Source organism: Leopardus geoffroyi, chromosome A1, assembly GCF_018350155.1.
Source record: "Leopardus geoffroyi isolate Oge1 chromosome A1, O.geoffroyi_Oge1_pat1.0, whole genome shotgun sequence".
Taxonomy (NCBI): Eukaryota; Metazoa; Chordata; class Mammalia; order Carnivora; family Felidae; genus Leopardus; species Leopardus geoffroyi.
In genome coordinates this window covers 188,303,894-188,331,129 of record NC_059326.1, presented here as the reverse complement: position 1 = coordinate 188,331,129, position 27,236 = coordinate 188,303,894, and the positions used below count along the sequence as shown (strand labels likewise).

At 43.8% G+C, this 27,236-nt stretch overlaps 3 long non-coding RNA genes across 4 annotated transcripts; 1 reads left to right on the top strand and 2 right to left on the bottom strand.

Annotated features, from left to right (window-relative positions):
* Positions 1-244: 244 nt before the first annotated feature.
* Positions 245-24,305, bottom strand: LOC123611364. 2 transcript variants are annotated; one of them, XR_006718625.1, is made up of 4 exons: positions 23,554-24,305; positions 5,613-5,824; positions 1,277-1,365; positions 245-1,196 (listed from the first exon to the last, which is right to left on the bottom strand). It is a non-coding gene; the product is annotated as an uncharacterized LOC123611364 (long non-coding RNA). The 2 variants fall into 2 exon arrangements; XR_006718623.1 differs by having other exon boundaries at positions 245-1,365.
* Positions 22,563-24,860, top strand: LOC123611357. The gene is made up of 2 exons (XR_006718613.1): positions 22,563-23,340; positions 24,615-24,860. It is a non-coding gene; the product is annotated as an uncharacterized LOC123611357 (long non-coding RNA).
* Positions 24,712-27,236, bottom strand: LOC123611358. The gene is made up of 3 exons (XR_006718618.1): positions 26,847-27,236; positions 25,301-25,901; positions 24,712-24,819 (listed from the first exon to the last, which is right to left on the bottom strand). It is a non-coding gene; the product is annotated as an uncharacterized LOC123611358 (long non-coding RNA).

The window sequence follows — 27,236 nt, the reverse complement described above, 5'->3', positions numbered from 1 at the left end:
GTTTGAAACTAACTTTTTCCCCTTCCCTTCCCCCATGGTCTTCTGTTAAGCTTCTCAAATTCCACATATGAGTGAAAACATATGATATCTGTCTTTTTCTGACTTATTTCACTTAGCATAATACCCTCCAGTTCTATCCATGTTGTTGCAAATGGCAAGATTCCGTTCTTTCTCACTGCTGAGTAATATTTCACTACACACACACACACACACACACACATATATATATATATCACATCTTCTTTATCCATTCATCAGTTTCTATCGTACATATTATGTTGTATGGCAGGTTAAACTTTCATGTGTGAATGTGCATAGATTTGGAGTAAAGCTGCTCCTATTTTTTTTTAATAAAGAATTTCCTGACATTGCAAGATGAACTGCTTTCAAAACTATCATTACTTGCAACTACTTATCTGTTTGAATCAGATTTCCTTACTCCTGGGTATGTTAGTCAGAAATATTTTGGTTGCAAGAGACAGAAATTCAAGTCAAATTGGCCTGAAAGACAAATATTACTGGTTTGCATAGCAGAAAATTTCAGGGGTTGGGATGGATTAAGTTCCAGCTAGATCTAGACACTTTTATGGTGGCATCGCATTGCCCTCTTTCCCTTGGCAAAGCTTTCCCTGAGTTGGCTTCTTTGGCACAGGAAGAGCTCCTGTTTCCCAGGGTTTCCTGGCCCTGGCTCCCAGACCCACCTCTGTAGCTGGGAGGGGGACCAACTCCAGAGCCACGTGACCAGAAATGCGAGATGGGAAATGGGGAATAGAGTGGGCAGCAGAACGACAGAAGTTCATTGTACTAGGCAGGCTAAACAAACTACAGGAACACACTAGACCCAAGACTGCACTGGCCCCCTTTGATATCTGTCCCTGAATCAAGCCCCAGAATTTCCCAAAATGGCTTCATTGTTCTTATAGATTAATTTGATACGTGAATGTCATACATTTGAACCTGACAATAAATGTATGCTAATAAAATAGCTTTTCTTTTTTTTTATCAATTTATACAATTGGCAACTTTTATGTAAAACTTGTCCAAAAATGGTGGGATTGGTTCAAAGATTGAGAACTCATCATTATACACTCATCCATGGCCCAAGTGAGTTTGGTCTCTACGAAGGCTCCTTGGCTGCCTGAGCTCGTGACAGTTCTTGCTCCTTATGTGCATGCTCCACTCATTTGGCTCCTTGTCTAGAAGCCGTGGGACGAAGGGGAAGCTCATCATCAGAAGTTCAAGTGCAAGCTTCACACCTGTCTATGATTTTCCTTACCTGTAAAATGATGATGCCTGCTCCTTATTCACAGGGGGTGATTAAGCCAAAAGATTTTTGAGGGAAGGTTCTTTAGCATCAGTGAAATGCTATGGAATTAAAATTATTATCTTTCATCTCTTGTTAATTATATATGTATGTTTATTATGCATTTATATAAAATTTAATTATTTATATATGTATCTGTCTAGTTTCCCTGCAGCAGATTATTGCACTCATGGCTTCATTATGTTATCCCTCCTGTATCCACGTCCTTTACCGTGCAACTTTGTAGTGGCCTCCCACTCTGGCTCTGGATTTGCCCATGTGATTTGCTTTGGCCAATAGTATGTCAGCAGATGTGATCCAAACAGAGGCTTGAAAAGACTTGCACAATTGGGCATGCTCACTCTTGCTCCTTTACCTTTACCATTGGAACAAGCCCAGGCTAGCCTGCTAGAGGAGATCCAACTTGACCAGTCACCACAGCTGAGGCCACTCTAGACCAGCCAATAGTCAGTCAACCCCCAGACATAGGAGCCCAAACCAGAACCGCCCAGCTAAGTCCAGACTAAACTTCCAACTAGCAGATTTGTGTGCTAAATGCATGTTCACTGCTTTAAACCACTGATTTTTCTAATGGCTTATAACACATCATTATTATGGCAGTAGATAAGTGTTATACTCCCTAAATAGGAAAGTAAACATCTTGTTTTATATCTTCTGAAGCTCTCCAATTTCCCCAGCTCTCCAAGGAGAAGGAAGAGAAATAAAATTCCAAGTTTTTTTAAAGCTTTCCAACATTCAGGTACTCTGTGAGGCAGTTCTTATGCAGTACTTTACTTAATCTCTACAACATCCTTCAGAGGTAAATGGGCATTTTCCCATTTTACAGATGAAGAAACTGAGGGTTGGAAAAGTGAAATGACTCACATGAGGTCACACAGGAAGAGTGGCAGAGTTGGGTTCTCCCCACGTGAGCCTACCCCTCATGACAGTCCTCAATTTTCACTACGTTTGGCTGCCTTATGCCTATTGCTCCAAAGGTTAGAAGCACCTTATTTGGCCCTTATCTAGATACCATCTTGTTCTCCAATGGTGTCATATTAGTTTATCTAGAAACATAAATCTGTCTTTCTCAGATTTTTTTTTTCCTCCCTCATCACACTGGAAGATTATCTGTTTATTAGCATACTGGTTTGACACCTTAAACATCACAAATTGCCAGTTTCCTCATATTTGTTTCTAAGAAACTTTGTTCATTGTAAATAAATGGGGGGAGAGGAGTTGCTTTCCAAAGATCTTAAGAATCTAGCATTTTCTTAGCCCAAATTTGGCCCTCCCTCTGGGTTTCTGGCCCCAATACTTCAGTTGCTCTCCTCTCCACACCCAGCAGACGTTATTTTTAAGTTGCAGTTTTATCCAAAGAGCATTTTTTCACAGAATGCCTTGGAAGGTCCTGCACTTTCTTTCAGCTCGGGAACTGTCCCTCAGCCACACCCCCTTGGTCTGGGAATTTATTTTGGTCTATGCAAGAGTCACATGTTTTTCTTTTAATGAAGTCGTCAGAGTATTTTGCTTCCATGCCCTTGATAATACTTTTTTAAGGAAGGTTGTTCTGTCTGTGATCTGCCAGGGGTGGAGATATGGGCACTGTTGTCATTTTAGAAGAGGAATTAACACAGGCTAAGGCCCCCAAACCTTACCCATGGCTTTACCTGGGCACCTCCAATTAAGGTCCTTCAATTCTCTGATCCTTCTCTTTCTTCTGAGTCCAACCCATTCCCCTCTCCTCCAGGAAGAGTTCCCTGACTCAGGTTTATGATAATATCTTTCTTTTTTGGAATAATTAGAGAGTCTGAAATACTTGATTTTGAAATTACTTAGCACATACTTACTGAGCCTAGACATGTGCTATGCTCTATCCCCAAAGAGCTAACAGTCTAGTAGAAGATAGCAAAGCACAAACAAGCAAGTAAGATGTAGTCAGGTAGTAATGATAATGTTTAAAATAGGATAATGGGATAAAATAAATATGAGAGTAGGGAGGGCTACTTCAGATAGTGCAATGGGGGAGAAGATCCCTAAGAAGGTGACATTTACATTGAAAGGATCCAACCCTCTCTTCTGAGGGAAGAGTGATCTGGGTGAAGACTACGACAAACACAAAGGTCCTGAGGCAGAAACTAGCCTTGTGAGCAGTGTGGCTGGAACAGGGAGAATGAAAGGTCAGTGGGGCAGGAGAGGACCAGCCTACCAACTAGGCCACAGTATGGAGTTTGGATTTTGCAATAAAGGCAATTGAAGTTTGGGAGGGTTTTAAGCATAGCAATGATATCTGATTAATGTTTGTTAAGATCCCTTTGACTGCTGCGTCAAAACTAGATTCACTGGAGAGATGGGATTGATGGCTATCCCACTAGAAATAATAAAGATTTAGGCAAAGATGGGAGAAAGGTTGTCATGATTTTTTCTATTGAAGTACAGTTGACACATGATGTGACATTAGTTTCAGTGATTGAACTTCCCTGTGTGTTATGCTATGCTCACTACCATCTGTCACCATACAGCACTGTTGCAATACCACTGATTATGTTCCCTAGGCTGTGCCTTTTATCCCTGTGACATTCATTCCATAAACTGGACCTTGTGCCTCCCATTCTCCTTCCCCCTCTTTTCCCATCCCCACCTTCCCTTCAGGTTGTCATTTTTTTTTTTTTTTACCCTTACCTGCATGTGATAATCTCTTTCCCCTATACATTCAATCTATTTACTTTTAACTTGAACTGAATCTTTTATTTTGTTTCATTATTTACAAACCCAAAGTAGAATAGAAACTACGGTACCGAATTAGATATTTGACCAATTAACTCTGCTTGGTTTTAAAGCTAGGTATTTAAATTGGGCATTGGTAAACACCCTTAAGCTATTTTAATTTGGAACGCACTTGTGAGATCCTTCTGTTTATGCTTAAATTCCAATTTGCCACCTAGTAAAACTTTCCATTACAACCTTCTTCTAGACTGATGCACACCAAAAATTCCCATGACATTGGTACCCCCATTAAACGGTTGTCCATCTGCTTTCAAAAGTATGGCTACCTGGGAAAATAAACCTCTGTTCTATGTAAGCCACTGTGGTCTGGTCTCTGAACCTTGTCGCCACTCACAATCCTAATTGATATAATTGGTCTTGAACATTGTTCAGACATGCCTCTACCTGCTCCCACTCTGAAGAACAGTCAGTGACATATGGTGGGGACTTTCCAGAGCTCTGCCAGACACTATTTCAAGGCTTTCACACATTTACAAGGCAGCAGGTGACACCTGGGAAGACTCTGGGCATTTTCAATTCCTCCTCTTCAACTATCTCCTCGCTTGTTGTCAGATTTCACATCTCACCAACAGAGCTTATTATTCAAGGTGGATAAACTCCTCCAGGTGAAGTGAGAATATCTTGACCTTTCTCTGTGAAGCCTTTCTGGAAACTTAAACAGTGTTGCTAATGGATGATGAGATATCTACCACGTACTTGGTTCCCATAGATTTCTTAGGTTTATGTGAACAAGTCTTCTCTCTGACCTTGGTAGTTGGCTGGGCCAAGGAGATATAAACCAAATGAAAACACCAATGAACTCGTAGTTTCTTCGTAAGCCAGGGGGTTCTTTGGGGGTAAGGGATTGTTTGCTTATTTAGTTTCTTTCTTTCTTTTTTTTTTTTTTAAAGAAAGTCTTTTTTTTTTTTTTTAAACCTTTATTTATTACTTCTTAGAGACAGAGCATGAGCGGGGGAGGGGCAGAGAGAGAGAGAATGGGAGACACAGAATCAGAAGCAGGCTCCAGGCTCTGAGCTGTCAGCACAGAGCCAGATGCGGGGCTTGAACTCACAAAGTGGTCAGATCATGACCTGAGCGGAAGTCGGACACTCAACCAACTGAGCTACCCAGGTGCCCCTTGTTTGATTATTTAGTACAAGATTTTTTAAAATAGAAGATTTTAGAGCCAACAAGGATCCTACAGGCCATCCAGTCATTTGAAAGATGGAAAATGTAGAGTAGAACATTTAATTTATTTCCTATGATTGTGGAGCTATGTAATTGCAATGCCAAGGCAAGGCAATCTCATGTATATAGTATCTGTTATGTACTAGGAACCGTAGTAGGTTTTATACACATGTTCATCTTATTTAATCCTCCCCATATCTTAGAAAACTAATGTGATTTAGAAAACAATGATGCTAGTGTCACCATATTACACATGGGGAAATTGAAGCCCAGGAAGCTGAAGTAACTTGCCCAGAATTATGAAATCTTCAGATTATATAGTAGATTATATTATTATTTGTAAATATTCACTTACCTCTCCCCATAGTGAAGTATCTTTCCATACACCATAGATGTTGAGTTTGGCCATTTGACTTGCTTTGGCCAATGGAACATGAGCAAATATGGCATAAGTCATCCAAGAAAAAAATTTAAATGTGATTGCTTGGTTCAGTTTGGTTTCTTGCTCCTGTGTCCTCTGCTCTGAGGAGTCATGCCCCAATGGTTCCTTATCTGCTAGCCTGAGTCCTAGAATAAGAAATGGACTTGAACCCTACCATTTTCTGCAGAAGAGCTATAACAACTGACCTGCCGCCACTACCATGTAACACGAAAGAAAAGAAAGGAAGGAAGGAAGGAAGGAAGGAAGGAAGGAAGGAAGGAAGGAAAGAAGGAAGGAAGGAAAGAAAAGAAATGCTTTTGGAAGCCACTGAGACCTGGGGGCTCTATGTTACACAGCATGACCTAGGAAAAGCTACTGAATCCAGATAGATAGAACCAGAGCCCATACCCAGGCCCCTCAACTTCCAAACTCTATACCTTTTTTACCACCACATGTTCTTGTCTATCCACACCAGTCTTTTTTGGCCTCAGGCAGTAGGTGCTGATTTTTCTGACCCATGTTTTTAAGCCCTCTGCTTTCTAGCACTCAAGACATTTCCTTTTATCATTTTCCTTAGATTCAAATCCTGCTCTTGCAGAAACCCTGCCATCAGCTTTCATCAAATGATGGACCTTCCTAGATCACAAAGAAAAAAAGGCTATCATGCATGCACTCCTTCACCTTCTCTCCTACATTTCCAGATTAGTTATAGCATGGTTAATCCTTTCTCCTTGCCTCTCAGCTCTATGGAAAAGCTATTCTATTTCTTGTCCAAGGCTGACCTCTCCACTATTCTCTTAATCCTCCTCCAGAATCTCACTGCAGGGATAATCTCCTCTTTCTTGTTTCTTTCCTTCTTTTCCCTCTCTGCATTTTTTTTCCCTGTCAGCCTACAAACATACAAGTCTCCCTCTTTTTTCTAAAACAAGATGAAGACTCTTCCCTGATCTTTTCCTCTTCTCAGGCTACTTTTCTATTTCTCACCTTCCTTTGACACCAAAATCCTGCACAGAATTGACTCCCTCAGTAATTTCCCTTCCTCACCATCTTTGTTTCCTTGTCACCAGATCACTCAGCCGCCCACCAACTTCCAGATTCTGCTCACACTGCTGTGGTGAAACTGCCTGTGAAGAGCACAATGGCTTCCTGACTGTCAAAGTCAATGATATCTGGCCAGTCTTTGGATCAACTTTTAGGGTTGACAGATAAAATACAAAATCCCAGTTAAATCTAATATTTGGGACATTTATATATCCTAAAAAACTTGTTGTTTATCTGAAATGCAAAGTTAAATGGGTGCCCTATATTTTTCCTTACTAAGTCTGACAACTCTAGTCACTTGCTTCTCTTTCAATCTTATCTTGATGGCCAGAAGTCTCAAAGATTTCATCAATTCCCACTCTGTCCTTTGGTGTCACATAAACTCGATATATATATTTTTTATTCTGTTCCCTCCTCCCCATCCCATTATCACTGTTCTAGTTCATATTCTCATCATTGCTTATCTAGACAGGTATAGTGGCTTCCTCCTGCCCATCTCCCTATCTTCTGGTCTTGCAACCTCTCCTGGCCATACTCTGCTCTGCAGTCAAAGCAATCTGCTCATTTCCAGGTGTCCTTTCTCTTACCTAATAATACAGTTGGCTCCCGTTGTTCATAGGATAAATCCAAACTCCTTAATATGATATTCAAAGCTCTTCAGAATATTATTTCATTCTATTCTTTCACCTTGACCTCCTGACACATGCTACTCATGTACATACATAATGCGGACATTATAGCCACAGTGGATGACTCATTATTCCTTAGTCACAACCTGTCCTTTATTTGTCATGTATTTCCTTGACAAATATTACAAAAAAAAAATTGCCATCCCTTCTAACCCAACAGTCTTATGCCTCCTTCCCTACACACATACTCGGTTTCCCTAAAAAAGTTTTACACACCTTGCAAAGACCAGTTGAAATGTCATCTCTTCTGTAAAAGCTCCCCTGATTCCCTCCAAAAGGAGTTTTCCCTGGATAATGTGGCACATGGTAGTTTCTAGTTCAGATTTGTCAATGAGTGGGTGAGTTTTCTAAAATAAGTTCATATAAATGAATCCATCTTATCTGACTCTTAAATAGCAAAGAGAACTTGTTCCATTAACAACTACTAGATACTTGGTCTTAGCACTCATGATTAGATGGCAATAAAGAATATATAGTTTAATGTAAACTGAGGGGGGTGATTTGCCTCTATCTTCTGTCACCCCAAGTTGCTGAGTTGAATTGACTGCTCTGGCTAACTGAGAAAATGTCCCCTTCATTCTGTCTAGCTCCACAGGTGCACTGCCTAAAGCTATCAATTTGGTCAAAGAGGGCAACCACCCAAGGCATTAAATCGCAGGATGATAAACGGGGTCCATTCTTGGGCCAACACCTTAATCAGTTAGTAATGCCCTCCTAAGTGCTATATTGAGACAAATTCTAAAACTACATCCAGATTTATGGAAAAAGAGTGGCGTGACTGATTAGTTTTGGCTTCCATGGACCTGGAAAAATAAGTAGCACTTACATCATCATTTTGCCATCTTATCAAAGGTATTTGAATAGTTGCAATCCCATTCTGCAGTCAACAAGTAAGCTTCAATAGTTATGCTTTTAATGTGAAAATGAATTTGTTTGCCTAAAATCTTAGTGGTGTTTATATTTCCTTTACGTGGCATTTTTGTTTATTAGAATTTATAGCTCTGATGAAGAATATATGATTAGAATATTTAATTTAAAGAAAACCAACAAATACTTTTTGAGCATACAGCGTTAGGTAAAGAAGCATGAAATATAATCTCTGCCTTCAAGGAAATCACTATCTGGATGGGAAGACAAGCTATGAACCCACTAAAAGGTTTCTTAAAAAATTATATGAGTTAAAATAACAGTACAAATGAAAATGTAAACCATAGCATAATCACTGCTTGGTTAATCACCAAACAAGCACTTTGAATTAGAGTGAGGGAGAGAGCTTGAAGATATTTGTTTCAGCCTTAATCACTCCTATCATTTGAAGAAAATGATTGGTGAACTTGAGTCCTTTCTAGAAAATGTAAGATGTGCCATGCACAACCTGTATCTGTGAGATGTAAGCACATACCTGTGAGGAGCAGTAGGCTAGTAAAGAGATTCTAGTTTAAACAGATTGCTGTTTGCTGCTGGTAACGGCTAATTTAGATTTCTTTTTCCACTCAAGAGTTTCTCACTGGTTAGTCTTTTTGGTGGATATTTGCTGTGTTCTGACACTTCGTCACCACATCACTACATGTCCCTTGGTTTTTCATATAGTGATATATATATGGGGCCCCCTACTTTCTACTCCAGGGGTAGAACTTGAGTCCTGACACCTAGGTCTAAGCCAGCTCCATTCCTTGGTCACAGTAATTTGTTCAGGATAGACATGTGACTCACATCAAATTAATCGGGTTCAGTGAAAGTTCATTGAGAGACTTCGCTTGCAAGGCCGAGAAGAAGGAGGCGTTCACACTTTCCCATCAGGCTTGAACTTGAGAGGTTGTACTTGCTCCGGCTCCCTTGCCATCACTCCAAGCCTAAGAATGGAGGCACCACTCTTAGAAGAGGGTTGCCAGGTCAAGAGTCAGGATTCTCATACCATCCATCTTTTGTATTGAATCCAGCTGTGCCTGAAGCAAGATTCAACCTTGGAATTTTCAATTATGTATACCAATCAAGTCCCTTTTCTTGCTTATTCCATTGCAAGTTGAGTTTCTCTCATTTATAACCAAGAATCCTGGGGCATCTGGGTGGCTCAGCCAGTTAAGTGTCTGAGTCTTGGTTTCAGCTCAGGTCATGATCTCACAGTTTGTGAGTTCAAGTCCCGCGTCGGGCTCCGTGCTGATAGTGCAGAGATTGCTTGGGATTCTCTCTCTCCCTCTCTCTCTGCCCTTCCCTCGCTGAGATTCTCTCTCTCAAAAATAAACATTAAATTTTTTTTTAAAAAATATAACCAAGAACCCTTAATGTTAACGTCCTTAGCCTCACTTCAATATAACATCTTGAATGTAACAGCAAAACACTTCTCACACTACTCCCTTTTATATATTCTTCCTAAGTTTGCTCATCCACTAACTTACTCAATTCCCATCACATTTTTCTGAGGTAGAATAGGGCAAGCATTATTGATCCCAGATGATAGAAACATTGACTTTAGCCCAAAGAGGCTGAGTTACTGACACTCCCAGTGGAATCCCCAAATTAAAACAAAATTCCCTGGACTAGAGTCCAGGTCTTCTGATTCATAACCCAGGATCTTTTGCTAAATCTTCACCTTTCCCGAGTTTTCTCCCACTTTTTATTTCCTTTTGCACCTGAGAGTTTTGTAGTATTCTTCTCGGAATTGTGATTCTTGGTTTGATTTTGGTAGAAGAGAAACATTTTCTCTGTTGAAAAATCTTAGAGAGGTTGTTGCAGGACCAATATTTTGTTGATCAGGACTTCTCCACCCAGAAAATTGCCCCTGTTAAGGGGTAATTACAAACCTATCTGATACAGCTTAATCTGGAATGGTAATTGATGATGATGGTGGTGGTGGTGGTGGTGAAAATGATGATGACATGGCATTGGAACGAGGAACATCTCCAAATGGGTAGCAGTGTCTGAGGAACCAAGATCCAGAGACTGACCACATTTGCAACTGGCATTGACCACCTCTGACAACTCTTTGTCCTTAGCAGCTTTCAGCCTGGAAGTCACCCTTTGTGCTAAATTAAGATGTTCTCAGGCTGAGTGATGGAGTGTAGCATCGCTGGAAATCAGACCCCCAGGTGCTGGAAGCCACTGGAGCCTGGCACATAGGCAGAGCCATTTGGCAGTACAATGTCCCCCTTGGGGAGCAAACTGGAAGCAAAATAAATGAATTTGACAGTATGTGCTGTTGCCAAGCATGAAAATGTTTCCCATAAGCAATCACTTGCAAGACAGTAAGAGAATTCTGTCCTCTAGAGAAGGGGTCTCCAGTAGGAAGAGTAGAACCCCCTAGTGGATCTCACAGTTTTCCTAAGTAGATCTTAGATACCAGAGTGGCTCATCCTTCACCTTCTTGACACTGAGAGCTAATTCACCTCTAAACCAACAGAAACTACCACCCATCCCATTTCCCCCCTTCCTCCAAACTTTGATAGGTGTCCCATAGGGAGGTTAATTCAACCCCTTCTTCTGGGCCTCTTGGGAATCCTCACTCAGGACCTCTCCATTTCCCTCAAGCACCTCCCACACCTCCTTCTATCCATCCCAAATCTTCATGGATTAGTATTTACTATGCCCCAAACACTGACATCACATAGTTTATAAAGGCAATCTTATTATTTTTAAGACAATTTGCCATAATCATCTTCAAATTGGCTATGAACGCTCAATTCATTCATTTCTTCAACAAAAATTTATTCAGCATCTACTGTGCGCAAAGCACCATCATGTCAGCAATTGAGAGTTCCAACTATGACAGGATCACTGTCATAACACAGTACTCAACCCATGAATTGGCACACAACAGCATTCAATAAACATTTGCCAAATAAACAGATAAGAGAATTTAAATAAATTGAACATAAGCTCCAGAAGCTTGCAGAAAGTGCCCTGCCATATAACACTGAAGAAGAGTATCACTAACATCCCTCTCCACTCTAAAATTCTATGAATCCACAGTTCTAAGCTTTGGTTAGAAAACATAGACATCACAACGTTAAATGAAAGAGCAGGAGATACCCCAGAGTATTCAATAATAAAGCCCATATAAGAAACGTCACTGAAAGTGCTAGGGACACCTGGGTGGCACAGTCAGTTGAGCATCCAACTGCGGTCCAGGTCATGATCTCGCAGCTCATGGGTTTGAGTCCTGTGTCAGGCTCTGTGCTGGCAGCTCAGAGCCTGGAGCCTGCTTTGGATTCTGTGTCTTGCTCTCTCTTTCTGTCCCTCCCCCACTCGTACTCACTCTGTGTTTCTCTCTCTCTCTCAAAAATAAATAAACATTAAAAAATATAAAAATAAAAAAAGAAAGTTTTAGAAGTGGTCTGGGGAGGGCGAGATCTCTGCAGCCTGGGGAAGTAAGTTAGGGAAGAATTTGTGGAGGAGATGGGACTTTTCACGAGACCTTGAGGAAAGGGGTGTTCAGTACAGGCACAGAGTAGGGAAAGCTGGAATTTACTCAAATGGAATCAAAGAGCCCAGGCTCTAGGGGTCCCAAGGGCACAGAGCTTTCTAACTGAGAAGAAAAAAAAGCTAAAATGGATGTAACTGTTCTACAAGTGGGAAGCATTGTTCTACTTACCTTATTAAATATCTTTGCAAACATTCAACATTATTAATTGAGCACCTAATATATGCCAGGCACTCTCCTTAGATGCTAGGGATACTGCAATGAACAAAATAGACAAACCGCATGCCTTCATGGAGCCCCCATTCTAGTGGGGAGGGCAGATAATGCGCAAAATACAGATTTAGTGGGCTGGATGGTGCTAAGTACTATGGAGAAAAAAAATGGGGTGCCTGGGTGGCTCAGTCAATTAAGCGTCCGACTTTGGCTCAGGTCATGATTTCAGTTTGTGAGTTCAAGCCCCATATCAGGCTCTGTGCTGACAGCTCAGAGCCTGGAGCCTGCTTCACATTCTGTGTCTCCCTCTCTCTCTGCCCCCCGACCCCACCACTCGCACTCTGTCTTTCTCTATCTCAAAAACAAATAAACAGAGAGAAAGAAAGAAAGAAAGAAAGAAGAAAGAAAGAAAGAAAGAAAAAGAAAGCAAGCAGGCAAGCCAGGAGCAGGGATGGATGCCTTGGAATGCTTGGAATAGAATGGAGGTAATAATCTTCAATAAAGTAGTCAGAAAGGTCACGCTGAGAACACAATATTTGAATAAAGACTGAATGAAGTGAGGAGTAAGACTTACAGGTGAAAAGCATTGCCAACAGAGAAAACAAGTGCAAAGGCCCTGAGGCAGAATATGTCTTGTGTGTATGAGAAACAGCAAAGAGGCCAGTTGACTGGAGCTAAGGGAGGGAGGGAAAGATTAATCACAGAGAAGTTCCAAGAGGTAACATGGGCCAGATTAAGAGGGACTCAGGGGTGATTACGGTGAACTTTATTTTGTTTTGTTTTACTGTGGTGAACTTTGAACCTCAATTTGACTCATGAGCTATACCTGCCATCTATACTTTTTTACAAAGGACAGAACTGAAGATCAGAGAGGTGCTGTGACTTGCCCAGGATTATCAAGCTAACAGGGAGCAAAAACAAGGTTCAAACCCAGGCCTACCTGGCCTCTTCCACTTCACCTGCTCTCAACCTCCACTCTGTCTTCATGATCCTTCCATGCACACGTGTGTGCACACTCACACACACCCCACCCCTTTCAGTTCTGAAACACACCAAGCTCTTCCTTGCTCAGTGCCTTCATACGTGCTGTTCCCGCTGACTAGAATGTTCCCTACCTGTACATCTACTGTACTCAATCTGAGCAGTACGTCTTTTGGGCCTCAGTTCCAATTTAACAACCCCAGACAGGCCTTCCCTGATCCTCTAATGTAAAATGACTCCTTCCCCCAGTACCCTCTCTCTCAAAGCCCCAGTCTTCCCTTCCTTCATAACTGCATATTTATTTCTGTGTTAGTTTAACTTTCATCCCTCCTCCCAGATGATGTCTGTACCCAGTGCCCAGCCCAGCGCCTGGCACGTGGGAGACACTCAACAAACATCTATTGCATAAATGAGAACAGCAAAAGGGTAAAGAAGATGAAGGAGGAAGCACCCAGAGAGGTTTCCCAGCATTTCTGGCAACGAAACTCCAAAGGCCGCAGAGAGAGATTCAGGGTTATCTGTGGACCTGGCTGCTTCCTCCTCAATGTTGGAATGAGATGCTGCAGCCGGTGTCTGGCTGCTCCACTATCTAATACATTCACCACGTGACTCACCCCACCAGCAGCCTCTGGAATGAACGTTATTTGGAGTAATTGGACAAGCACTTAGAAAATGCTAAGGTTTATTTTTAAATGTGATTAGGACCTGTCTCTTGCTTTCCGGAAAATCACGTGTGCTCCTCAGAGATACAAAATACTCACAATCGTTAAGCGCTCTTAAAACTGACTTTTTAATCTTGTCTTTACAATGAACTTGCTGAGTTGATTTAGGGCAGAGCATAACCATCCCCATGTGACTGATAGAAAAACTGACGCTGAGGGGCAATTAAATGCACCATCTGAGGCCAAATAAATGGTCGGCGGCAGAGTTAGGGGCTGGTCTCTTTAAACCAGACAGCAGCTGCGGCCATCCTCTCCCTATAAATTGCGAATCCCTCGACCCATGCAAATAATGCAGATCTTTCCCCAAACAGAAAAATAGTCTAGAAAAAGGGAGCCACTGCCTTCTTGATTTGGTGTTTTGTGTGGCAGCAGGGCAACCAATCGTTCTAACTAGGCCACGGGAAGCCTGTTTCTCTTTAAGAACCCATTAGCAAGCTGGCAAAATCTCATCCCATTACCATGTAAATAAATAAGGATAAATTTTCCCACCTCAGCTTCCCCGTGCGCAACCAAAGCTCTCCCCCTTGCACATTTTTGATAACCTGCTCGTTCTGGAATACCTCGCAATTAAAGATAGCGTGCACTGGAAGTCAATAATTCATCACGGAGGGGAAAAAAGGATGAGATAATTAACATTCTCTGGCTGGCTTTGGCTAGGAAATAGCTTAGTAAGCACAAGGACATTTTTTGGGCCATTTCCATCACGAGGGTAGAATAAATAAAATGGATCCTTTCGTGCTCTGAACCTGAAGAATCCTCGTTGGGCTGGTTGGCCCCAGGGCTCGGCTGAGTTGGGTTCAGACTCTGCATAGATGGCAGCAAGCTGCCAGCAGGTGTGGCCCTGGGGCTGGGGCGGGTGGGTGTGTTACAAGAGGTGGGCAGAGGGTGTTTCCAAGCTGTTGCTTCTTAAGCTTCTAGCCCACACCCCAAGTTTCAACTTTTCAGTGAACTGCTCTTTGACCTCTAACTTTTTTCTCCTCTGATCTCCTTTATCAGAGGGATGCAACCTGAGCCTTCCTTACTTTGTCTTTCTGTAAAATGGGAAAGATAATGCATAACAGAAAGGGTTATTGAGGATTGAACCATCATCTTTATCATCCTCCTCGTCATTGTCATCACTAGACTTTATGAATCGCTTATGATGTGTCAGGGTTTACGCAGCACTAAATGTATTCTATTTGCATTATTGCATTTGATGCCCAGTGGGATAAATGGTCCCTCTTTGAACCTCAGACAAAGTAAGATGGAAATAGAGATTTTAAAATTCTGTGTCACACAGTGGGAAATAAACTAATGAAACACATAACCCCAAGGGGGATGGGGCAGGCAGTTGGAGAGGATTTGGATATATTTATGTACGACAGAGCCATAAATGGGTGCTGGGATATACCTAACCTTTATGGTTGACGTCAGGAGGAAATGGTTTCTCTGTCTCTTACCCAAGATCAAGGGTGGGTACAACATGACTGTGCCCTCTGGGTGCCCATCCCATGGGACCTCTGTTGGCAGCAGAGTATCAGCCTGCGTGGACCATGGGTCTGTCCCAGTATGGCAATTCCTATATTTTATGTTGTTATGATTCTTAAGATAAAAAAATTTTGTTCAGCTCTGGCTCTGGTTTCTATGCTGATCCACTGACCACTAGCCTGATCTCTTTGTTTTCTCTAAATTCTATTTTCTTGATCCCAGTAGTGAAATTTCAGTGGCAATTTACTACAGCAAGTCAGAAAGGAATTGTCCTAAAATGTCTGAACACTTTAACCAGTAGATTCAAAGTTCCTACTTTGTAGATTCATTCCTACTTACACACCTGTCTCTGCCTTCTTCCCATTACGCCAGGCGGAAAGATCCTCCTCCTCCAATCCAAGGCTGATCCCCACTGGCCCTCTGAATCCCACCACCAACACATGCCTCCTAAGAGACCTGATCTCATCCTAAACTCCCCCTCCATCCAGACTTTGATCATCCTCCAGCCTCCCGGCTGAGTCCTTCCCAGAAACAACTAACCTTATTCATCTCTCTCTCTCTCTCTCTCTCTCTCTCTCTCTCTCTCTCTCGTGTTAAACAAAAAGTCCTCCCTTAATCCCCCATCCTTTTCCGACTACTGTCTTATCTCTTTCCCCATCAAAGCCAATGATCTAAGAAAGTAGTCTTCCATGTGTTTCCAGCTCCTCACTTATTTCTCCCGGCAAACAGGCTGGTTCAGTCCTGCTCAGCCTCTGAAACTGCTCTCACCAAGACTATATACACTGTTGACCATCAAATCCAACAGGCACTTTCTGTCACCTTATGGATCACTCTGTGGGGGTTGACAGAGATAGCTTCCTTCTTGAAACTCTACGCTTGGATTTTCCATCACTAGATTTCCTCCTGTTTCTCCAGGTCCACCTTCTCATTTTCTTTCAAAGGTTTCTCCTGTATTGGGCCCTCTCCAGGCTGTTCTCTCCCACTCCACACTTCCTGGCTAGAACATCCAATGGGATCATCCAGCCCCCGCACCAGTGACTCTCCATCCAGTCCATGTCTGCGTCCTGGATGTTCTCTCCTGCACATCCCCACCTGGATATCCCCCAGCCTCTTGCATTAGTTTCCTATTTCCACAAACATAATAGTTTAAAACACCACAAGCTTATTATCCAAAATCAATCTCAGTGGGCTAAAATCAAGATGGTGGCAGGATGGCATCAGATGTCCCTTTCGGAGGCTTCATGAGAGAATCCATTTTCTTGTCCATTTCAGCTTTGAAAGCTGCCTGCATTCCTTGGCTCATGGCCCGTCACCACTCCAAATTCTGCTTCTGTGGTTACATCTCCTACTCTGATTCTGACCCTCCTACCTCCCTTTTTTGAGGACCCTTGTGATTGCTGCATTGGTCTACCCAGTTAATCCAGAGTAATCTCCCCATCTCCAAATTCTTAAATTACTCACATCTGCAAAGTCTCTTTGCCACATAATGTAACATAATCATAGGTTCTGGAAGTTAGGATGTGGACATCTTTGGGTAGCCATTATTCTGGCCATCACACCCCTCAACACTCACCATGTCCAAACCTCTTGCATACCAAGATGCCTCTGTCTTGCTGATAAACCACCATCTGCCCCACAGGGCCAGCCAGAAATGTGGCATTGTCCTTGACTTTTTCTTTTCTCTCATCCTTACATCCGATTAATAAGTCAATCCTATCTCCCACCTAAATTCACTTCTCTCCACCCCTACTACTGGTACCTTGGTTTGAGCCACCATCACTTCTAATCTGGATTATTACCACTTTAGAGGTTCACTGGGAATTGGTAGTTGTTCCATGTGTTAAAGGCAAAGAGAACAAGAGGAAGATGGCAGAGATGAGGCTGGAAGGTAAGCGAAGAAAGATAGATCACGAGGGGCCTAATCGTCACATTAAGGAACATGGATCTTATCCTGGTAATAGTGGTGGTGGGTTGAGGGGAACTTTATGATTTTCAAGAAAATTAATATTTGTGTTTTCAAAAGAACACTCTGTGGACAGCAACTGGAGGCAAGAATAGCAGTGAAGAGCTTGTGGAAAGATGTCCATAGCATACTATATTCTTTCAAATGTGTATAATCCATAAACATGGGTAGTAAACATTTTAAAGAACATAAACCAAATGTTAGCAGCTGTTATTTCTAGATAATAGAATCACAAGAGGATTTTTTTTCTTACTCTTAATTGCTCTGTAATGAACATGGATGATAGCAATAGCTATGTCTCATTTCCTCTGCACCCTAATATTGGTCAGCAATAAGTCCATCAGTCAGTCACATTAGTCCTTGCAAATGAATGCTAGGCTGAGTATATACATTACCTCTGAGTATGCATTATCTCTGTCCCTACTTTTACAGAAAACAGGCTCAGAGAGGTGGTATAGTTGATCCGACTTAAATCCTTTTAATGTGTTGCCTCTCTTGGGTAACAAACACCAGTAAAGCGACTAGAAGCCCTGGTTTCAAAGTCAGAGTCTGGTGTCTCATCCGTGTGGCCATTTAATAGCTGTGGAGCAGGAGTTTCGTAACTTCTGTGAGTCTTGGTTTCTCTTATCTGAAAATTGGGTGTCTTAATAGTACCTGCCTCCCAGGTTAATGTGAGTGAGGATCCAGTGAGATATTGCATGTGCAAAGCTTAGAACACTGCTTGGCAAATCGTGCTCAGTTAATGTTAGCAGCTGCTAGTATTATCACTATTATTACTATTACTATTATTATCCCACTGTAATAGCACTGTATTACATATAGTTCTTTAATTTGGAGAGGAATAAGGGCAAAGACTTTTTCCTAGGATATATTAAACCATGCTGGTTCTGAGTTCCACAGGAGTGGAGATACCGCCCTAATGATCTTGGTATTGTCAGCACCTAGCAGAGCGGATGCTAATTTGGACAAATGAGTATGTAGATGAATAGGTGGATGGGCAGAGACAAATAGTCAGGTGGGAGGTAAATAAATGAGTGTATTACTGATGGGTGGATGTGGGGAGAGAGGACCTGAAGTGACTCAGTATGTCAACTGGCTGGATGGGAAAGCAGGTCGTTGATTGGAGGAGCAGAAAGGTAGATGAATGATGGTATGGGTGAGTGGATGGTTGGATGGATGGATGGGAGGAAGAGAGGGTCGTAAGTGACTTAGCTGTGAGTAAATGCTTGGATGGATGGGAAGGCTGGTGGTTACAAGGAGGAGCACACCGCTGGATGCACGATGTGGTGCAATGGGTGGATGGATGGATGGATGGATGGATGGTTGGATGGATGGATGGTTGGATGGATGGATGGATGGATGGGTGGATGGATGGATGGTTGGATGGTTGGATGGATGGGTGGATGGATGGATGGATGGATGGTTGGATGGATGGATGGTTGGATGGATGGATGGGTGGATGGATGGATGGTTGGATGGTTGGATGGATGGGTGGATGGATGGATGGGTGGATGGATGGGTGGATGGATGGATGTATGGATTGTTGGATGGATGGATGGGTGGATGGGTGGATGGATGGATGGGAAGAAGGGTCTTAAATGACTTAGGGTGTGAACGAATGCCTGGATGGATGGGCTGCTAGTTGGGCAGGTGACTGGATGGACTGATAACAGACAGAGGCACGGATGGCTGCCTCCTGTTTTGTTTTGTTTTGGTCTGTTTTCCCTCTTCACCGCAGCCCACCTTTCCCCAGTTCCAAGGCCCCAGAGTCACACAGACCGATCGCGCCAGGGCGCTCCCCCCCCCCCCCACCCGCCCGGGGTGAGCGACCCCGGAAAGCTCCCGGGCAGCCAGGCAGCTCTGAAAGCCTGGGGAGTCTGGCGGCGGCGCTGGGACCAAGGGGCGCGGCGCCGCGGTCGCCACCCCTGCATCGGCCTAGCTCTCGGTGAGCTGGGCTGTTCTGCATTGACGTCGCCGGCGGCAGGGCCCCGGGCTCTCGGGAGCCGCGGTGTGACGCTGCACATCCAACGCGGCTGCTAAAAAAAGGGCGGTGACTCACTGCCGGCCGCGGAAACTTCCAGGAGCGGGGGCTGCGCAGGGCGGGGGTGGCGGCCAGTGGCGGCGGCGCCAGGGGCACCGGGCAGCGGCCAGGTGTATCTCGAAAGCAAAACGGCCAGTCCGTGAGCACGGGGTTGGAGGGGAGGGGAGCCCAGGAGTTCCCCAGGGCCGCGCCAGCTCCCAAGGCTCCGCCCGACCGCCAGGCCCGGGTGCCACCGCTCAGAGTTAGAGCCAGCCCTTGTCAGGATGAAGAGCTCTGGTGGCAGGTAGCAAAGTGGCGGGTGGCTCACACTGGGTGCTCTGCTCTATGTCCTAACTCGCTATGGATCTTAACTCACTTAACTCTCAAAATCCCGCTTTGCAGATCTAAGGCTGGAGAGGGAAAGGGACTTGCTAGAGGTGATACAGCTGGTATGGCCAAGTGTCTCAATATATGAAATACAATTGTAATTTGACAATGTAGAACCCCTGCTCCGTGCCCAGGCCTGTGCTGGTGACACAGAGAGGGATGAGAATGATCCCTGCTGGCATAGAAAGGGCTCCAGAAGTGTTTACTGGGGAGACCTCAGTTCCATCCCCTCCCCCCGCCGCCAAACATCTCTCAGTCCTACTCTGGGCAGAGAATAGTGGCAAGGGGGCAGAATGAAGGTTACAAAGGTGACTTGAGGCAGATTTAATGCATTCATCCACCAGGTAGTTATTAAGCACCTACTAAGTACTGGGTAAGCAAAGTAAACCTGACTGGTCTGTGTGCCTTCATGGAGCATGTGCTCTGTAGGGAAAATGGGGAAAGGAGGAGTGAGAAGTGCTCAAGGGACACAGTATGGAGAGGGAGCAGCCACCTAACCCAGGCAATCAAGGAAGGCTTCCTGAGGGAAGCAGCCTTGGTACCAAGGTGGGAGGATAATTAGAAATTGGGCATATGGAGAGGGGGAGGGAAGAGCATTGCAATATGAGAACAGCTCGTGCCTAAGCCCAGAAGTGTGAGATTATGGTAGGTTTGAAGGACTGAAGAACATTATGTACACCTGCAACAGTGAGGGCAAAGGAGGAATGAAGAACGGTGGGGAACAGGTGAGGAACAGGACGTGAGAGCCAGGTCTGGAAGGGGAACAAGTTAAGGACTCGGGGCTTAGCCAGAGGGCAGACCAGCTAACAACTCAGCACACCACGAGGAACAGAGTGAAATCAGTTCTGTTTGTACCAGAGGACAGGGTGGACGCCATGCAGGTGAGAAAGAACACCAAGGAAGGCTTCATGGTGGAGGAGGTGGTTAAGCTGGGCATGGTTGATAGATTTTCTGTTCAAAGGAAAAGGAAAGAGAGAGAAAGAGGAACAGTCTGGGAAGTGCCATGCATGGCACAGAACCTCATCCAGGCTCTGTTATAGACCCTCTTGAAAGGTGAGGGAGATGCCCGTGAGACTAAGGCTAATGCAGCATCATTTCTAGGGCCTGGGGTGGGATGAAGTGGCCCTCTTTGAGCCCCACGGGAACAGAAGACACAGCCCTGGTCCTTAACAGGCTGCCATTCATTGGTGTCAGCAACTGGAAAACAGAATTGTTTAATTTTTCAACGATATGCACGAAGCAACTGTATGTCAGGTTCTGTGATGGGCACTAGAAATCCACTGGAGAACAAAAGCAGACATGATGCTCACTCTCATGAAGACTAATTCTGGGAGGGAAAATACTAATTTTTTAAAAAGACCCAAAGAAATAAATAAAAAAGACCCAGGCATAGGTACGTGGCACTGTGAGAAGGCAGCAGAGGATTGCTCTACTCTGGACAGCCTGGGCGCGAATCACTAACAATGTGACAAGTGAGCCTGGCTGTGAAAGATGAGAAGTAGATAACAAGGTAGAGATGGGAGGGAAGATTGATCCAGGTAGAGGGACCAGTGCATGCAAACCCTGCTCTGGGGGAAAGTCAGGTGACTGACATGGAGAATGAGGGGAAGCTTGGTTCAAAATAAAGCTGATCAGCAGTTTTTTAGACCACCATACCAACTGGGGACTGTATCCTAGAAACAACGGAAGGTGTTGAAGTATCTCGAATGGGCAAAATTGGGAGCAGAACACTCCAGGTGCTCTGGGTACACAGAGAACCAGGGAAGAAACAGACTCTTCGTCTACTGACATTGCTCTTTACTCACCTCACCTCATTTAACTGTGACCATAACTCTGCAAGGTTCCCATCTCCATTATCATAAGGAGACACCTGAGGCTCAGAGAAGGTAAGTAGTTTGCCCATGTCCACAGCTTGGTCAGTGGACCAAATGAAAGTCTCTATAATCCCATATTCTTTCTAATGTGGATGAGATTAGAAGGTAGGGCTGGAAGTTAGTCCAGAGTAGGATTTGGATAGCCAGAAAGGAGGTAAAGAGACTTTTACCAGGGGGCAAGAAGTCACGAGCAATGTACACATGAGACTAAAAATGGCCTAAGAAGTAACGTAGGAACTGCTCTACACAGAATATAATGCAGAAAATGCAAGGGGGGCGGGGAGAGATCGGAAGGAAATATACAAAAAGATTGCTCTCTCTGAGGATTATGGGTAATTTTTATTTTTAAATTTTTGCTTAACTATGTTTTCTAAATTTCCCATAAGGAGTAGCTGTGTTTGTGTGTGTGTGTGTGTGTGTGTGTGTGTGTGTGTATAAATAGAGAGAGTAGCAGTTATATTTTAGGGGGATCAGGTAAGCTTTTTTCAGTTCTTGTAGGCAATATTTACATCATATTACTTTTTTCATCCCCCTTGGAACTGTGAATTCATCTGCAGTTGCCTTCACAAGCCATAGTACCCACACCCTCACCCTACCTGTAGTCAGAGCCAACAAATTCCTTGGCAAGTTTTAATTAAGCTCTTTCAGTGTGTCCACCCCGCATAGGCTTGATGGGGGAATAGATACAAGAGCAGTATAAACCAGGGCCCCTTGCCAGAGCAAATATTTTGATACTGAATGATTTGGCTGCATCTAAGCAGGCGAGACCTGAGAACACTCACTCGCAAGGCTGCCTCTGCTAACCAAATGGCACAGCATACTATGATGTTATAATATTAGGTTCTTAATCATGGAAACACTGGCGTCTGTTTCAGCGGAAGCTTCCTCCCAGATGGTGCATCCTACTGTTTTTGTCGTCTGGAACAGTGTGAGGTTTCTTAAATGGCTGTACGCTTCCAAATCATCTTCCACACAATGGCAGCCTGTTAATTAAGTGGTCCCTTTGTGATTGCATTTGATAAATACGAGATGAGAAGGGTTTATCGAGCTGTGAAGAAAAAAGCAAGGCACAGCAACAGGAAGAAGCTCCGGCGGGTGGAAAGGCCTTTGTGTGGGCATCGTCCAGGGAGCTTCAAGGGAATTGGGGACAGCTTTGCAGGCACAGAAAGGAGAAGGCTGGGATTCACTCAGACCACACGCTGCGACGTCTGCCTAGTGGATGGCCAGCCAGATGCACATGGTGTGTGAGGCACTTTGTGGCAGAGGCGGGCAGGGAGGTGGAAGCCTTCCAGTTATTTCTGAGTTGACTGATGTGAGATTGTCAGTCACACTGCCAGGCGCTGTTTTGACTCCACTCATCAAGATTTGCCCTGTGCAGCTCCAAAAAAGGTATCTGCTTTGAAAGTAGTGTTCTGCGTTCTTGGAGCAGATGACTGGTGACAACATCCAATTAAATATAAACGCTTGGCCGGGGAACTTGACTTGGAGGGTTGGTGAAGTTTCAGGTCTAACTTGTTAAACTTGGCCTTCCTCAAATACTGGACAACTTTCTCCAAAAACAGCACTTCAGGGAATCAAACCTAATTATAAGTGGCATCTTCAATTAGACATAGATCTCCATCAGCCACCTTCCTGCCTCGGGAAAGGCGTACGTCAACCCCAGGCTAGAGAAAGGATCTGTGATACCTGATGACTTCTTTGTCTTTCCCACTGGTTCAATCCTATTTCAGCCATTCATGAGATGAATATCTACGAGGCATTTACAGGGAGGAAGGCACATATCTGCGGAGGTGACGACTGGGCTGATGTGATTCTGTGAACCACTTGAGAAAAGAGGCTTTGGCTTTATCTTCATACTTCCGACACCTAGCAGAGTGCCTGCTGCCTGGTAGGTGCTCAGTAAAGGTTTGCTGAATGACTGCGTGAATGGATACTATTTGCCACACTCTCCTGTACTTAATACTGTTCTAGATCTTTTTTAATTCCCTTCTCCTGCTGTCAGTCATGCTTATTTTTCTGACTCTGGTGGCTGTCGAGAACAGCTGCGTCTCAACTTTTGCTCTGTAGTGCTTCATGTACTCGGAAATTGTTAATAACTCACCTCTCAGCCTTCACTCCTCCAGCTCCCTCTGCTCTTCCTGTGGCATCAGTATCTGCTCCTGGTCACCAATAATAAGAAAAGTAATTTGTTTTGGTGTCTAGTAGTCCTTTACAGTTTGCAAAGCTTTTCACTTGTTAAAGTATGGTTTCAAGGGCTGTGGAAGAGCCACTAATAAGCCTCAACATCACACAGTCTGCACCCCCCCAAATACCACCCCTCACCCCACTCCTCCTCCCACCTTAAAGCCCAGCATCAGCAGCTTTACCTTGCATTCCACCATCAAAATAGGATTTGGACAGCACCTCCCTAAAACAGGGATCACATTGACGTTCACATTTGTTTATACTATAGTGTCAATTATACCACATCCTGGGCTGAAGGTGGGTTTACAGTCCAGAGGAAAACTGGAAAACCACAGGAAAGCCCAGAAACTTTGCCCCCGGGCCAGACCTGCACAGCAACACATCTCTAACCATAGCTGAGAGGTTCAGCAGTTACTGACATATTATTATTGTTATTGTCACTTACTATGATTACAAAGACTACTAGTATTACCATTAGTATGTTTCTAGCATCTAAACACTAGGCCAGCAGATTTCAGCTTCCTTCTTGAAACATAAGCTAGGCTCTTGATTATTATTTCACAGCTATTCATGAACTAGGCTGATCCTTTTATTTTAATTTATTTTAAGTATCAACAGATATTCTCTTAAAATATTTCCAGGCTGTATCAAAGGTAGAGTGTTTTTAAATTTTATTTATTTATTTATTTACTTACTTATTTATTTTGGAGAGAGAGAGAGAGAGTGAGCAGGAGAGGAGCAGAGAGAGGTGGACAAAGGATCCAAAGAGGGCTCTGTACGGACAGCACAGAGCCCCATGCGGGGCTCAAACCCACGAACCATGAGATCATGACCTGAGCCAAAGGCAGATACTTAACCGACTGAGCTAGCCAGGCTCCCCAAAGGCAAAGGTTTTGATGGCTGGTAAATTTGGTGGCTGCCATTGCAATGGAGACACTTTTGCTTCCTGTCTTTTAACCATTTTCTTCTCCTTCCCAGGCATGGGAGAGCCTCAGTTTGGCAACTGACTTCCAGGGGACATTGTGAAAGCTGGTTGACTCTTGGTCACGTGTTGCAGTGATGAGCCGGTAGCATCCTTGACTCTGAGCACCTCCCTCCCCCTACTGGGAGGTTACCCCACTTGTTCTTCACCATCGTGGCCACCACTGGACCCTAGTGTCTCATTTCACACTACAGGCTCCCCCTGTAAAATAAAATTGATAAGAGGCTTTCTCACTAGTCAGATGCTCCTGCCTCCCATCCATTACTCAGCCTACTCGCCTGGCTTCTGATCTCCTACCTTCTGAATTTTGTGTACTTCTTGCCTCCTTGTCTGTGGTCTGTTGGCATCTCTCCAGGTGCTTCTGTGGTACATGCTGCCCTTTTGCCCGATTACCCCTTGCTTCCTTCCTGGTCTCCACAAGCCATGATGATCATGCCCCCCACAGAACAAATAGCAAAAATACAAAGCCATCACTTCCCTGACATCCCTTGAGAAGACAGAGTGGAGAAGTCTGGCTGTAGATTGCTGGATAAGAAATGGGTCACAACCTGCCCCCTAGTAGGGCCTTGCTCATCCTAGTTATTCCAGTTCATGCCTAAGCATTTCCTACTCTCTGACACTTGTTTTTGTTCTGACTGGCCTTGCTGGTAAGATGGAAGACATTGAATGGCAAATAGCAAACCCGTAAGAGAACTGGAGTGCTCAGCTTCACCACCCCTCAGACTCGCTCCCAAGAAGGTATCGTCTCCTCCAGAAGCATGAAAGAGAATGTTACTGTTGTTATTTCAGTAGACTTGACTTTTTAGAGCAGTTTTAAGTTCACAGCAAAATTGAGTAAGGTGCAAAAAGTTCCCATAGACCCCACACATGCACAATCATCCTTACCATCAACATCTCCCACCAGAGCAGTACATTTGTTATTATGGACACATCATTATCACCAAAGTCTATAGTTTACCTTCTTGGTACTGTACATTCTATGGGGTTTGACACGTACACTGATATGCCTCCACCATTGCACTACTGTGCAGAATAGTTTCAGTGCCCCAAAATTTCTTTGTGTTCTGCCTGTTTATCCCTCCCGCCCCCAACCCCTAGAACACACTGACCTTTTCGTGGTGTCCATAGTTTTGCCTTTTTCAAAATCTCATATAACTGGAATCATACAGTATGTAGCCTTTTCAGATTGGCTTCTCTCACTTAGTAATATGTGTTTAAGGCTCTCTGTGTCTTTCCATGATTGGTAGCTCACTTCTTTCTAGCACTGAATATTGTTCCGTCATCTGGATACAACGCAGTTTATAGATTCATTCACCTACTGAAAGACATCTCAGTTGTTGCCAAGTTTGGCAATTATAAATAAAGTTGTTATAAATATCCATGGGGAATGTTGTTTTTAATTATACATATATTTTTTTATCAAGGATGACTTCTTGATGAACAGGGAGATATCACGGTACAACAAATATATGTGGCTCAGTATGTAGAATACATAGCCAACCCAAGACTTCCCAAGCAGCTGTCATCAAATTCTCTCTAGAAAATCACTTAAAGAGCTTTTAAAAGACATAGATTTTTGAACCCCACTCCCAAAGACCAGTCCAGTAGGCCAGGAAAATCACCAGGTTTAAGGAACCCAGGCTTTAACCTCCAAAAGGAAGGAAGCAATGGAAAGTTAAAGTCTTGTTTGTACCAGGAAGATCATACACAATGAGGAGGTTGGAGTCTAGCATCCAAAACTCATTTGATGGAGACATTTTGTTCTTCTCTAAGCCTCTTGGGGAAATGACTTGGTGACTAAAAGAATTGTTGATATGTGCTATCCTCTCCCATTAAAAGGAGCTAAAAAAGCCCTGGGCACCAAGATGTGAACTATTTCCTTCAGGGTAGAATAGAGCCACTAAAAATAGCCTTGGAAAATAAGGAGTTGTAGAGGTTCAACAAGGAAAACAAATCAGAAATAAATTTGGCACCAAGAAAGAAAGGAGGAGAAAGAGACAAACTCTCACAGGCAGTAGGGAGAAAGCGGCTATTAGCTTGGGTACATAAAAGCAGGTACATTTTTCCCACCCACAGAGCTGCTGGCTGGCATTCCTGCAATGTAAATCAGTCCCTCCGGAGCAAAGGAAAATGAGTCAGAGAGTCAGCCAGGATAGGCTAGGTTATGCCAGGGTAACAAACAACCCCCCAAATCTCAGAGGCTTAACCACACAAAGGTTGTTTCTCACTTGCATTATCTGTCCAGTGTGTGTGTAGTGGGGGCTCTGCTCCTTGAAATTGCTGAGGGCTCCAGGCCGACAGACGCTTCATCACCAGTTATGGTTCCAGGACCACTATGCTAGGGATCAGGGGTGCTGCTCTGTCTGGCACTGAGAAGTAAATGGATCGGCCGGAGATGATGCAAGCACTTTCACTCACTCCCCACTGGCCAATGCAAGGCATATGACCTGCCTGTGTTCCAGTGAAAAAAGGCAGTGAAATTATACTCTGTGTCTAGGAGGTGGAGAATGAGAACAGGTGTAACAGCTCTGCTGGCTGCTATATCCGATAGAGGAGCTGAGGGTGAGAGATGGTGGAGGAAAGGCTCCTTTGCAACCACCAGTTTGCGGTTGGGATTC